Raw genomic sequence first — 12,285 nt, 5'->3', positions numbered from 1 at the left:
AACTAGTAATTATGCTCCTTTTGTGCTAGGAATCTAAAAAAAAAGGCCTTTTCTATTAAATGCATCAAAGCCCTCTACCTGCTCTCTCTCTCCTCCTTCCTCTCTTCCAGTTTTTTTAAAAAAAAACTTTCATTATTTTAATGACTCCTTTGACTCTTCATCAACATTGATTCAGCAAATATTTGACTACTTAAACTTGTCTGTATTTGCCACATCATTCTAAATTTTGAAATTCCAAAGTGAACTTTATTTTCCATCTATAACTCTTAAATAGTGCTTTCTGTGGCTACAGGAAATACCTGTGTTTAGTCCATTTTATTTGTACATTTGAATATACAACCTCTCATTTCTCAGCATCATTTTCTGATTTACTATTCACCTGTGATTATGACCCATAAATCTTCATTATTTATCCTTAGCCAGTTACTCCTCTGCTTATGTCTCCAGGATACTTTTCTCTTTATGATAAAAATCACTAGAGAAGGAGTCTTCTTCAAATCTATACCTGATCTTTCCACCTTCTCTAAGTCTTGCCATCTTCAAAGACCCTTTGAAGAGAGGAAAAAGTTTTAAGTTCTCTCTTTTGGATATTTGCTGTCATTTAAAAAGAAACAGTCATACATTTTATGAAATCTAGTCACATTAAATTTGTTAAGAATATTCTGTCATAATTTATCTTTGCAAGTCTTAACTATAAATACTGACAATATGCAGAATGTAAAATTGCATTGTACTTGAGAACCTAGAGTCAAAAGGCATTATACAGAAGTTCACATTGAAAGAAGTCAAATCCAAAACATGACATTTATTATTGCAACGTTTTATACAAGAAATAAAATCCAGTGTGTCTGTACACTCCCTAAATCCTTTCATAAGTTATTTGCCCAACATGTCAAGCATAATGGCAAACTCCCTCTATACCAATACATAAGGCAACGTGAGCAGAAGATTCATGATGAAGCCAGAAAACTCCTCTATAAATAATTACAGAGTATCCAGAGAGAAAGGGGGTAAAAGAGAGGGTAGTAGATCATTAGCATAGTAAGAAAAGGATATTGTCATCAGTAAGTAAGCAGGGATATTTGACCAAATCTAGGTCATGATCAAGGATATAATCACAAGCAAGATGGGTTTTACATTGTGGAATGTAGCCATGGTGCTCTTATACAGAAGGAATGGCTTGCTTCCCAGAATGCAATCACCAGTATATAACAATGTCCTTATTTCTAGTTTTCAAAAGGAGATCTTAAAGCAGAATATCTTTGGTTCTGACCTCTATCCCATCAAAACCCAATTTCACAGTGATCCACATTATAACAATTGTTTTCAGATTATTTTCACACATCAACTTTTTCTGGCTGTGGTGTCAAGGGAGACATGAAATTGTATATTCATTTTATTTATCCTGTTTTATAAAATACTGACTCAGACACACATACCTATACAACCAAAAAATCCTAGACTAGAAACCGAGGAATTTCCTATGGATTTATCTCACAGATCAGGCTCCTGGCATGTTTTCCCAACCCTTTTAGAAGGTAGCTAGCTAATCTTTAAATATATATTTCTAGAGAAAGCAATTTCATAACTTGACTTGATTTCACAGCTTTGCCATCCTTGCTGTAGTTCTTGTTAATTCTCAGAGTTTCTTTTCTTAGAATTCAGATTCAGAACCATTATTTTGCCTTCTGGAAACATGGAAGATACCTGATAAGCTTTGTTCTGTATTTTTCCCTATTTATTGATTTATTGGTGGTGACACTGGTTAACAGAATTATGCAGGTTTCAGGTGCACAGTTGTACAACACATTATCTGTACACTGTATTGTGTATTCACCACCCCAAGTCAAATAAATATCCAATCCATGTCCATGGACCCAGTTATATTCCTTAACTCCATGTTCCTTCAGCTTAATTACCCATCTTTTGTTCAGAGTTTGGCATTTCCTAAAGTTTAGCACTCCTCTCAGTCTTCATCAGATTTCTTTTTCAGGCTTTCTTTAAATTTTTTGAAGATTTTATTTATTTTTATAGGTAGGAGAAGGAATTGAGAAAGAGAAGGAGAGAAACATCAATGTGTGGTTGCCTCTCATGCACCCCCCCCCCCACTGAGGACCTGGCCAGCAACTCTGGCATGTGCCCTGAGTGGATATCGAACCTCCACCCTTTGGTTCACAGGCCCATGCTCAATCCACTGAGCTACACAAGCCAGGACTCTTTTTCAGGTTTTTATATATTCTTTCAACAGAGGAGGACCCAGATTTGTGAGGCCTGCATTTATACATTTGGGGAGGAACTACTGAAAAGAAGAACATAAATATATCTTTCTATTGCAAATTTTATAAAAACACACCACCAGATGAAAACATTGCCAGTGTCCTTCCCAAGCAAAGGAGGGATCCTGATGGTTTTGCTTCATTAGCTTCATGGTAAATCCGTCTCTGCCCATGAATTAAGTACAGCTCTTTAAAAAAAAGGGCCAATCTGTCAAAAAGGATAAACCCAATATGAACATTATCACATGTGCAAAACTAGTATTTACACTAAATTAATCATCACTATCTTCATTTATTAAGAAATAGTTATTGCCTGGCTGGCGTAGCTCAGTGGATTGAGCGCGGGCTGCGAACCAAAGTGTCGCAGGTTCAATTCCCAGTCAGGCCACATACCTGGGTTGCAGGCCACGGCCCCCAGCAACCGCATATTGATGTTTCTCTCTCTCTCTCTTTCTCCCTCCCTTCCCTCTTTAAAAATAAATAAATAATGTCTTTTAAGAAAGAAATAGTTATTGCATATCTTCTTTGTATAAGTGCTGTATTCAGCTTATAATTAAGAGGGCTTATCTGAGTACAATGCACATACACAACAAACTAAACCAGCTCAGCGCCTGACTTTTCAGAGGCTGTTAAATTAAGCCAAGACTGTAGCTGTAGTAAACATGCCTAAAGAATATATGTGCATATACCTGAATGTGTATCAAATATTTAACCGACATATCAACATTATATACAAGAAAGGATGAGTGCATCTGATAGTGATAGTTAATGATGCAGTCCTTGGCATCTCTAATTTAATTTGAGGGACGAGAGGTTTAAAAGAATGCTCTCTCTCTTCTAACTACTGAAAACTGTATTCCCCTTATCAACAATATAGCATGGAAGTTTCAGATTAATTTCAGGACCATTGTGATCTCTAGGGGCTGTGTTGCCATTTTCTCCCATATGTCATCAGTGCTTCTTTTTTAGTTGTGTTCTTTGCCTTCCATTACTTGTTTAGTGTTATGTAGATTTCTCTATATGTGAAAATTACTCTGATTGTTCATACAACATCAGTAAAGGGAAAGGTGCTACCCTATAATTACTGAAAGGACATCTTGCTGTTAATATCCTGGCAGGTAGTGTAACAATTCATCAAATAATCACTTTCTACTTAGAAGGGCACAGAGTTCTGGCTGGCAATCAAGGTGGCTTTGTGAAAAAGCAAACTGAGCAAAACCATTTTAACTTACTTCTGTGAAAGAATTGGTAACTTCTAAGTCCACGATAAAGAACTCTATTTGTTAAGATTTTGATTCCCTCCCATCTGACATTCTTAGTGATGATTTGTAAAAAAAAAAAAAAAAAAAAAAGAAGAAGAAGATCTAGATTCTGCACTCTAGAATATTCTGTTAACTCATGGTAAGACAGTGCTCCAGGTGAGTGAGTCTGGGAAACTGACTAAAAGAGAATGAACACTGCTGTGCTTCTTTGGATGACTTCAAAGTGCCAGGAGTGCAAGAGCCTTGTCTGTAATGCTCATTGTTGATCCTCCAGGAGTTAGAACAGTACATGACAATTAATGTAGATACTCAATGAATGAATGAGTGTTTCCTGATTCTCAGTGAAGGCAAAGTCACTGAATACAAATTAGTCTACATTTATCTTAACATTTCATCTTCCTTGTCCTCTTTTTTGTTTCCCTGTCTCTCCCACCCATCACCTAGAGGACAGAAAAATTATCAATGGCAATATATCCAGTAGGATTTGTATCAATCAATTCATTAAAAAATTTCCTTTGGATGGGTACATTTCCTTAAGAAAAATTATCAAGTGCAATGGAGACAATAAATTTTCTAAAAAAAGATCAAGTGCAAGTAGACATTAGTAAAATATAAAATAATTAAGTGCATTAAGCAGGTAACATAGAGACAAGAACATACAGATTCCCTAGAAAAAGATTCTTTACTCTTAGGGGAACAATCAGCAGTATATGAGATGACTATTTTGTTAGGACAAATCAGAAGTGTGTAGAGTTTGGGGGGGGAATTTTACCCCCCCCATATTTTTAATTTAAAAGTAATGATATATCCCTAAATGTTTTGGAAATACCTATTTGGGATTTGCCCTAAAGGTTATGAATCATGTGGTTTAGATCTTTTCAAGGGTACTAAGTATTTGCAATTTGACAATGGATTTAATTTTTGAAAATAGCTAAAAGTGATGAGCCAAGTTTTACGAATAAGACGTACAATCAAAGTGGGTAACAAAACCTCTGGTCAAAAATACTGTGACTCTAAAATGCAACCAATTTTATTTGATTCTGCAGTTAATTCTGAACGAGCAGTTACAATCACAGAGTAAGGGCCCTCACCAAAATGATTTAATGGCTTCCCAAGGTGGTTTTTGAAAAACAGGATTAGTGATTTAAACTGATATATTGGAACTAATCTTATAAATTTACAATTGTACCTTAAAATGTTACAAAACAAGTGCTAAGATATGTTAGGAGAATGAGAACATGGAAAACTGGGAGTATCCTTACACTAGATATTGGTTAGCCCATCTCTTAAGTTATTGTTTCCAGATTTGTCCATTATTTTGGGGGGCGGAGGCATACAAAGATGAAGAAAGAAGTCTATAATTAAAAAAAAAGTCCAACAGGTAGAGAGAAAACCCAGAGGAAAGTATTAACATTATAAATTTTTAAAAGGAACTCTCTGTGATAGAGTTATTCTAGAAGATGGTATTGAATGGCTTAATTTGTGGTCCAAACAAATTATCCTGAGGGGCCCTCTGACTGCCCTTCCCCCAAAACCCTTACCCTACAAACTAGGAAATGCACCTGCATTGCATTTGAGGATTGATTAGCTTTACTTTTGTGGAATTTAGGCACCACTTGTCCTGGGGACAACTTGCACCTGTATGAAAAATATTAAGTATGATATTGACCAGGTTTTTACTTCTTATTGACCAATAGACACGATACAGGCTTAATAAACCTACAGCTTTTATTTAGACATGAGGAAGTATTTTCTTTTAGAAGTGATTAACCAACAACAGAGGTTTCCACAGGAGGTCAAGAAACCCTTTTCATAGGCAGAAGACTACAGCAAGCATTTCCTTACGGCCCTTCCTGTCTGATTCTATATTTCTACTTGTCAAGGTAATTTGATATTCTTTTCCAAGTCTCCAGGTGCTTTTCCACCCACCCAAATTGGTCTTATCAAAACCTTACTGATTGTACTGCCTCTTCCATCTTCTAAGTTGGTGACAGTAGTAGGCAGTAAACTCAGCTCTCAGGCTTGTAAGATACCATTGTTTTGTCCTTTCCACCCACCCATATCTCTCCAGGTCATTTTGCCATTAAAGTACTATATCAATCACTTTAGAGTTTCATTTTGTCCCTTCAGTTAAAGATAACATTAATTAAAATGTTATAGATTAACTTCCTATAGGTGCTCAAAGCATTTTGTGGACTTGAAACAAGTGGAGGCCCATAAAAGCATGTCCATTTCAGTTGTTTTTCTTTTCCCCCAGATGGAAAGTGGAAGACTCAGACACTTCCTAAGAAAAATGTATCTGCAGAAACCTGCAGCATTTGACACCTTATCCATGTTACAGATTATAGATTAACTTCCAGCTAATCGGAGTTCAGCATCCTAATAGACTGTGAAGGGAGAGGCAGTTTTCCCTCCAACTTCAGATCACAGGTTCTCGCATTTGTAAGGCAGATTTTAATAGAAGGCCTTGGAGAGCACAACCAGCCTTTATTATGAGTGCATGACCACTTTATAACCAACTGCAAGTTTAATATTCAAGAAAATTTGCACATAATAGTCTTTTTGCCTTGTCAATTTTAATAATTTGTATTTGCATTTCTCTTCACAACCACGCTGGGGTGCAAAGATCTGTCTGTCTGGCAAACCACAGGATGTGAACAGCATGTGAAAGATACACTAATTTTTTATTTGTTTTCTAAGAAGGCCGAATAGTAAGCAAGTCATGCTGAATACAAGAGGACTACTTCAGTGAACATGTGCTAGAATTTACTGAACGGCTCTTTCACCTAGAGCAGATCAGTTTCTTCTATGAGTCTCCCATCTGCCAAAAGGCAGTCATTTATACAAATAAACTCAAGGAATTTTTCATATAAACTTTCCTCCCCAGACTTCAGACAGATTTGTCTTAAAGCAAAAGATTGCAGGAAAAGCTGTGTCTTACTGATGCTTGTGGATCCTAAAAATATCTCATTCACAATAAATACTCATTTTCAAAATGAGGGTACATCTTTCCTTTTAACTTTGAAGTTTCTTTGTAAACACTAATCTTTGCATAAGTGAATTTTCACTGCAGACTGTTAAGCTATGTCAGTGAGAGAAATGACATGGATATCAGGCCTCAGAAACACTAACTATTGGCATATTTTTTAAAGTAACCATAGATTCAGTGAACCATAACCTGTTAATGATTAAGAAGAAGCCTACCATTCAAAGATGAGTAATGCTTATTTCAAGGACACTAAGATTTTTTTTTACAGGTAAGACATCAAAGGTGTACAAGGAACTATGTGTAGAGATATTCTTGGTAATCTACTGTTTTGATAATTCCCGGGGTTAAAAATTATTGTTATATAAAGAGACCAGGCTGCTAAATCTCAGAAAATGTGAACAGTATCTAAAGTGTTGTTACATTTTGACCTTTTATGTGATGAAGACTACATTAGGGAAGAGGGAGCCAGAGAGTTTGTTGGGGGGTTCTTTTATGTAGCGTGATCAGGGGAATACCTCACTGATAAGGAGACTTTTAAGCAGAGACATGATGAAGCTGAGAGCAGAAGGAATACAAATGTAATGGTGCTGAGAAAAGGAGACCAGTGGGCTGGGACACAACAATGAGGGGAAGATAAGGCCAGACAAATAGGAGGGGGCCAGATCACATAAGACCTTGTAGGGTACTGTAAGGGCTTTCCTCAGCTCTGAATAGGAATAGAGGAATAGGAAGAGGAATAGGAATAGACTAACATACAGAGAGAAGAGAGGCAGAAGTAAGGAGGGGGAAGGAGCTTTAGTGGAAGGCAAAAATTAAAGGGTGGATGAAGGCAGTGTAGTCTAGGAAGGATATGGGGAGAGACCAGTCTGGTCTAAAGGAAGGAAGGGACACAGTGACTCAGGAATCTATGAAGGCAGAAAATGTGTTATTTTGTTTGATTTGGTTTATCAAGTTACCTATGACCCACTATGATTAATACCATATTTATGCAGATTAATAACCATGACTTTAATCCCCATCTAACCACAGAATCAATACAGGTGTGCAATGTGTATTCCTGAGACACTTAAGTACTTGAGCAAGCTAATCAAGATTTCAGTTACCCAGTGAGAAAGCTATACCTGTCAGTTACAATTATAGTTGATTGGTTGATGAAATATTCATGAGATCTTGCATAAGAGGGACCTTATAGGTCACTTGTACCATAATAAGTGGAAATCTATGGGAAATAACAAGTTAAGCAGTGTTATAGTACTGATAAAATCTTCACTGGTACTGATTCTCAGAGTACAGTTGCTGCAGCTGGAAATTCTTTGCCCTGAGCATTTGTCATGACTCCTTCAATCCAATATGCCCTTTAAACACAATGAACAACTATAGGAAAGGAATATCTAGTATTGTTTGATGTTAAAGTGTAGGATTCTTTTCTTTAATGGAAAGCCTTAATTTGTCCCTAGTTGCAGCTGAAAAAGCTAATGAGTTTTTGCCATCATTTTATGTAGATTTTTTTCTCTTATCATCTGGTTGTTCAATTATCTGTTCAAATGCTGAACAACTCACCTTGGCTCAAATCTTCCCGTTTGTAACCTGACACAATCATTCTAAAATAGGAGCGAGAAAGATCAGGAAGAGTCTATGAGTCCTGATTTATCTTTGGTATTCTTTAGGATTTTCATCCACTTATACTAACAAATTAGGGACTTGGTTCATGTTACACATCACTTAGTGGTAATAGATGTTGGGATTTGTGTTTGCCAGTAACTCATCCTTGGTGGCTGGCACGTGCAGCAAATTGCAAAAATGTCACTAGCTGCCAAAACAATTCAAGCAAAGAATGTGTTAGAAAGGGAGAAGAAAAATTTTCTAAGAAAAAAATTTTGATAAAATGATGAAAAGGTATCATAGATAGAATTCCCTTTCATATTCATTGTCATGCTCAGGACATCTCTGGGACACAGAAAAGACAGTGCTGCTGTAACCCTAGTTCACTGCTCTGAACAACCTTTTCCTCTCTATCTGTTTTGCCTCCTGTTGTGCCTGGAATTAAATGACAACCCCACCAACAAGCAAAAAGGTTATACCATTCATCTTATCTTCTATTTGAAATCTTTCAGCCCAGGCCAGGGGTTGGAGCATCATCATGTAACAGAAAGGTTGTGGTTTGAGTCCCAGGCAGGGCACATACCTAGGCTCCAGGTTCGATCCCTGGTCCAGTTGTGTAAGGGTGGCAACCAGTTGATGCTTCTCTCTCACATTGATGTTTACCTCTCTCCTTATCTCTCTAAAAGCAATGGAAAAAATGTCCTTGGGTGAGAATTTTAAAAATTCCTTCAGTAGATGGTTTTTTAGCAAGACTAGCAACCTCCTATGAGTAAAGATGGCAAAAGTAAGTATAAGAAAGCTTAGGAAGGCCTAGAGTAGAGGATTGAGTGTAGGTTAATTCTCCTGACCCTTCCATAAACCTTTAGGCAGAACAAATGAATACTGCATTCTCAGATAGTCACAAAAGAAAATTAAAGCAAACCTCTAATTTCCAAATCAAGTTGTTTTTTGGTGTTTGCTTTTTAGTTTGTGCTTCATTTTTTCAGGGAGATGACAGAACTAACTCCAGATGTTTGAAAACAAATGATACCAAAATGAACCCAAGCAAACAAAAAATACTGCCTTCTTCCAGGAAACTTTATCCCTCGGTTTATGTGAATAGTCCTGTTAGGTGCATTGAACCTTAAGTAAGATGATATGTGAATTTCATTATTGGTCCACAGAACAAAATATTCAGCAATGTTTTTATTTCTTAGATTTGTCAAATTTGGTCTATTAACACAAGAATATGCCCCCCAACTTCTGTTGTTTATTCTGTCTCTATCTTTTTTTTTTCTCTTCTTATGACTCAAGCAGGCAAGTACCATTGTTTGTTCAAAGTTTGTAGGTATGAGAGGAAATGTGTTTTGTGAGTTCATATTTTTACATGATACTGCAAAATTGCCATATCATGAAGGATTCTTTCTTCTCCCCTGTGAGCATGCACATATATGGTCATGTTCCTAAGTTAAGCGAAATTGAATACACACCTGGATTGCATGGGACATTGGTATTGCCCAACTGTGGAATAATATAATAGTGATAACCCACCAACAATCACCGAACATTTTCTATGTACTAGGCACTGTGCTTAATGGATCTATATGAAATTTATCATTAACTTGCAAACCAACAGTATGAAGTACAGATATTTGTAGATCAGGAAAGGAGGCTTAGCTCAGTTAAACAAATGGTCCAAAGGGATAAAACATTATAGTCAACTGGACAGCTAGGATTTAAACCAGATCTCTCAACTCCTAAAGGCCATCCTGTGTTCACAAGGATATGCTATTCTACTTAGAATGCTCGAATTATAGGCCCTGACTTCAGAGGAACAAAATAAATAGGACTCTTACTGATTATTTTTACTCTGGGCATAAAATTATAGGTCAGGAATTTTAGAAGTCTTATCAACAAAATGCATAAAAGAATGAAGCCATAGAGCCATCATACTTATCTAGGAAAGAAAAAAATTTACAGTAACCGTGTCAGCAGTTCTTTAATTTAAATGTTTTATGTGTTATTTTTATTGTTGATCAAGTACAGTTGTCTTTAATTAAAAATAATTAAGTGTTCTATGTTATTTTAAAAAGAAGTAATTAAAAACACTTTAAAATTCTGAAGTGACTAGCATAAAACAAAGAAAGTTAAAACATAAACCCTCTAAAAGCACAGTGTGATTAAAGCTAATAGAGTGTCAGGTGCTAGGATAATCCAAGATAAAATTTCACCTGTTTCCTTGACTTTTCATGAAAAATAATATCTTGGTAACGCATACTTAGTGCACAAAAAGACTTTCAATGTAACACATAGCAGGTTTCTTTATATTGTTTCCAAATGATTTGACTCAGTATTACTTGAGAATCCTTCTAACATCCCTGCTGAATGAAGAAACACTTAGCAGTGCGATCACAATATGCCTCTGGCACCAGAGTTATCAATTTGTTCACCAGGCTATTTCCAGTTTACATTCTTTTAAGGTTATGTGACTACTCTTGTACAGCTTCTGATACTGGAATGAATTGAAAGTCTTGCTAGGTATAGTCACACAGGTACCCAGGATGATCCAAAACCCAAAAGAGAAGAAAATAAATCTCTGGTTTCTTATGAGTTTAGACAGTGTTGATATGCTGCATTCCTAGTCATAGATCACATCCTCTTGAATTCCAAAAAAGAGGGACAGGCTTATGCAGAATAAACCATTGAAAACACATGTAGTCATTTGTGTCTTAATGACCAAATTCTTGCCATTCAAACTTTCAGATGTTTCTGTTTTACATGATAACCAGTGTCATCATGTATTGAGCATTTCTTCTGTATCACACACTGTCTTCAGTGTTTTTATATAAACATTAATTCCCTTAATCTATTTAACAATCAGTTTATTTGAGTATCTCCATACTGCAGATGTGGAATCTAAGGCTCGAAGTAATAAAGTAACTAAGTCGTTCAAGGTCACACAGTTTTTACGATAAATCATGGGAGCTTGGATTTGAATCCAGGTTTACCTGACTCCAAGATCCATTTTCCAATCCTTAGTAGTTTCTCCACTTCTCCATCCCTCAAAAAGACCTTTGACTTTCATTGAGATCACAGTTCTTGCAAAGTGCTTTTGTAGTCAGCACTGATATAGTAAGCCATTGGAGATGATGGAAGGAAGGAATGGTTTTGGTTTTCAATGGTGGTGGTTTTTATTCTCAAATATCACATCAAGTTTGGAAGATGCTTTCTTCATGTAGTCCTGGTGTGATTGAGGCTGGCATCTGAGCCTTTTGAACATGCTTATTGATTTTAGAGTGAGGGGAAGGGAGGTAGAAGAGAGGGAGAGAAACATCAGTGCAAGAAAAATATCAGTTGGTTGCCTCTTGTACATGTCATGACCGGGAACCAGAACCCACAACCTAGGCCTGTGCCCTGATGGGGAATCAGACTCTCATTCTTTCGGTTTGTGAGATGATGCCCTACCAACTGAGTTTTATCCACTTCTCAAAGTTTAATTGAAATAAATAAGTCTTAGCATTTCATGAGTTGGTTTTTTTTTTTTTTTGGCCATATGTCTCATTTGTTAATTATGTACAGCAAAGGAAATAAGATTTTTAATTTATTCATATTTTTCAGTGAGGCAATAGAGGTTTCAGTGAGAAATTTAAAATTAGGTTGATGAATACATTTTGCAGTAAACCCTAGAGACATTAATCTGTTACATTTTGTTCCTTTTGTACATGTTTTTAAGATATGTATGTATGTATGTATGTATGTATGTATGTATTTTAGGCAGAGGGGAAGGGAAAGAGAAAGACAGGGAGAGAAACATCAGTGTGTGGTTGCCTCTCCCACAACCCTCACCGGGGAACCGGGGACCAGACCTGGCTTGCAACCCAGGCATGTGCCCTAACTGGGAATCAAAACAGCAATCCTTTGGTTCATGAGCTGGCACTCAATCCACTGAGCCATACCAGCCAGGGCCCTTTTGTACTTTTTACTGTCTCTTAAAAGATAGATATGCCAGATAAGGTAAAGTTAAAGGAGTTCATCATCACCAAGCCCTTATTATGTGAATGGTTAAAAGGACTTATGTAAGAAAAACAAGATCAAAACTGTGAACAGTAAAATGACAACAAACTCACAACTATCAACAACTGAACCTGAAAAAACAAAAACTAAGCAAACAACCAGA

The 12,285-nt window shown here is 36.5% G+C and overlaps 1 protein-coding gene across 4 annotated transcripts in view; it reads left to right on the top strand.

Annotated features, from left to right (window-relative positions):
- The window catches only part of DIAPH2 (diaphanous related formin 2), a 914,500-nt gene that overhangs the window by 657,470 nt on the left and 244,745 nt on the right, over positions 1 to 12,285 (top strand). The window lies entirely within an intron of this gene.

The sequence above is a fragment of the Phyllostomus discolor genome, chromosome X, assembly GCF_004126475.2.
Source record: "Phyllostomus discolor isolate MPI-MPIP mPhyDis1 chromosome X, mPhyDis1.pri.v3, whole genome shotgun sequence".
Classification (NCBI taxonomy): domain Eukaryota; kingdom Metazoa; phylum Chordata; class Mammalia; order Chiroptera; family Phyllostomidae; genus Phyllostomus; species Phyllostomus discolor.
This window is presented reverse-complemented; position numbering and strand designations above follow the sequence as displayed.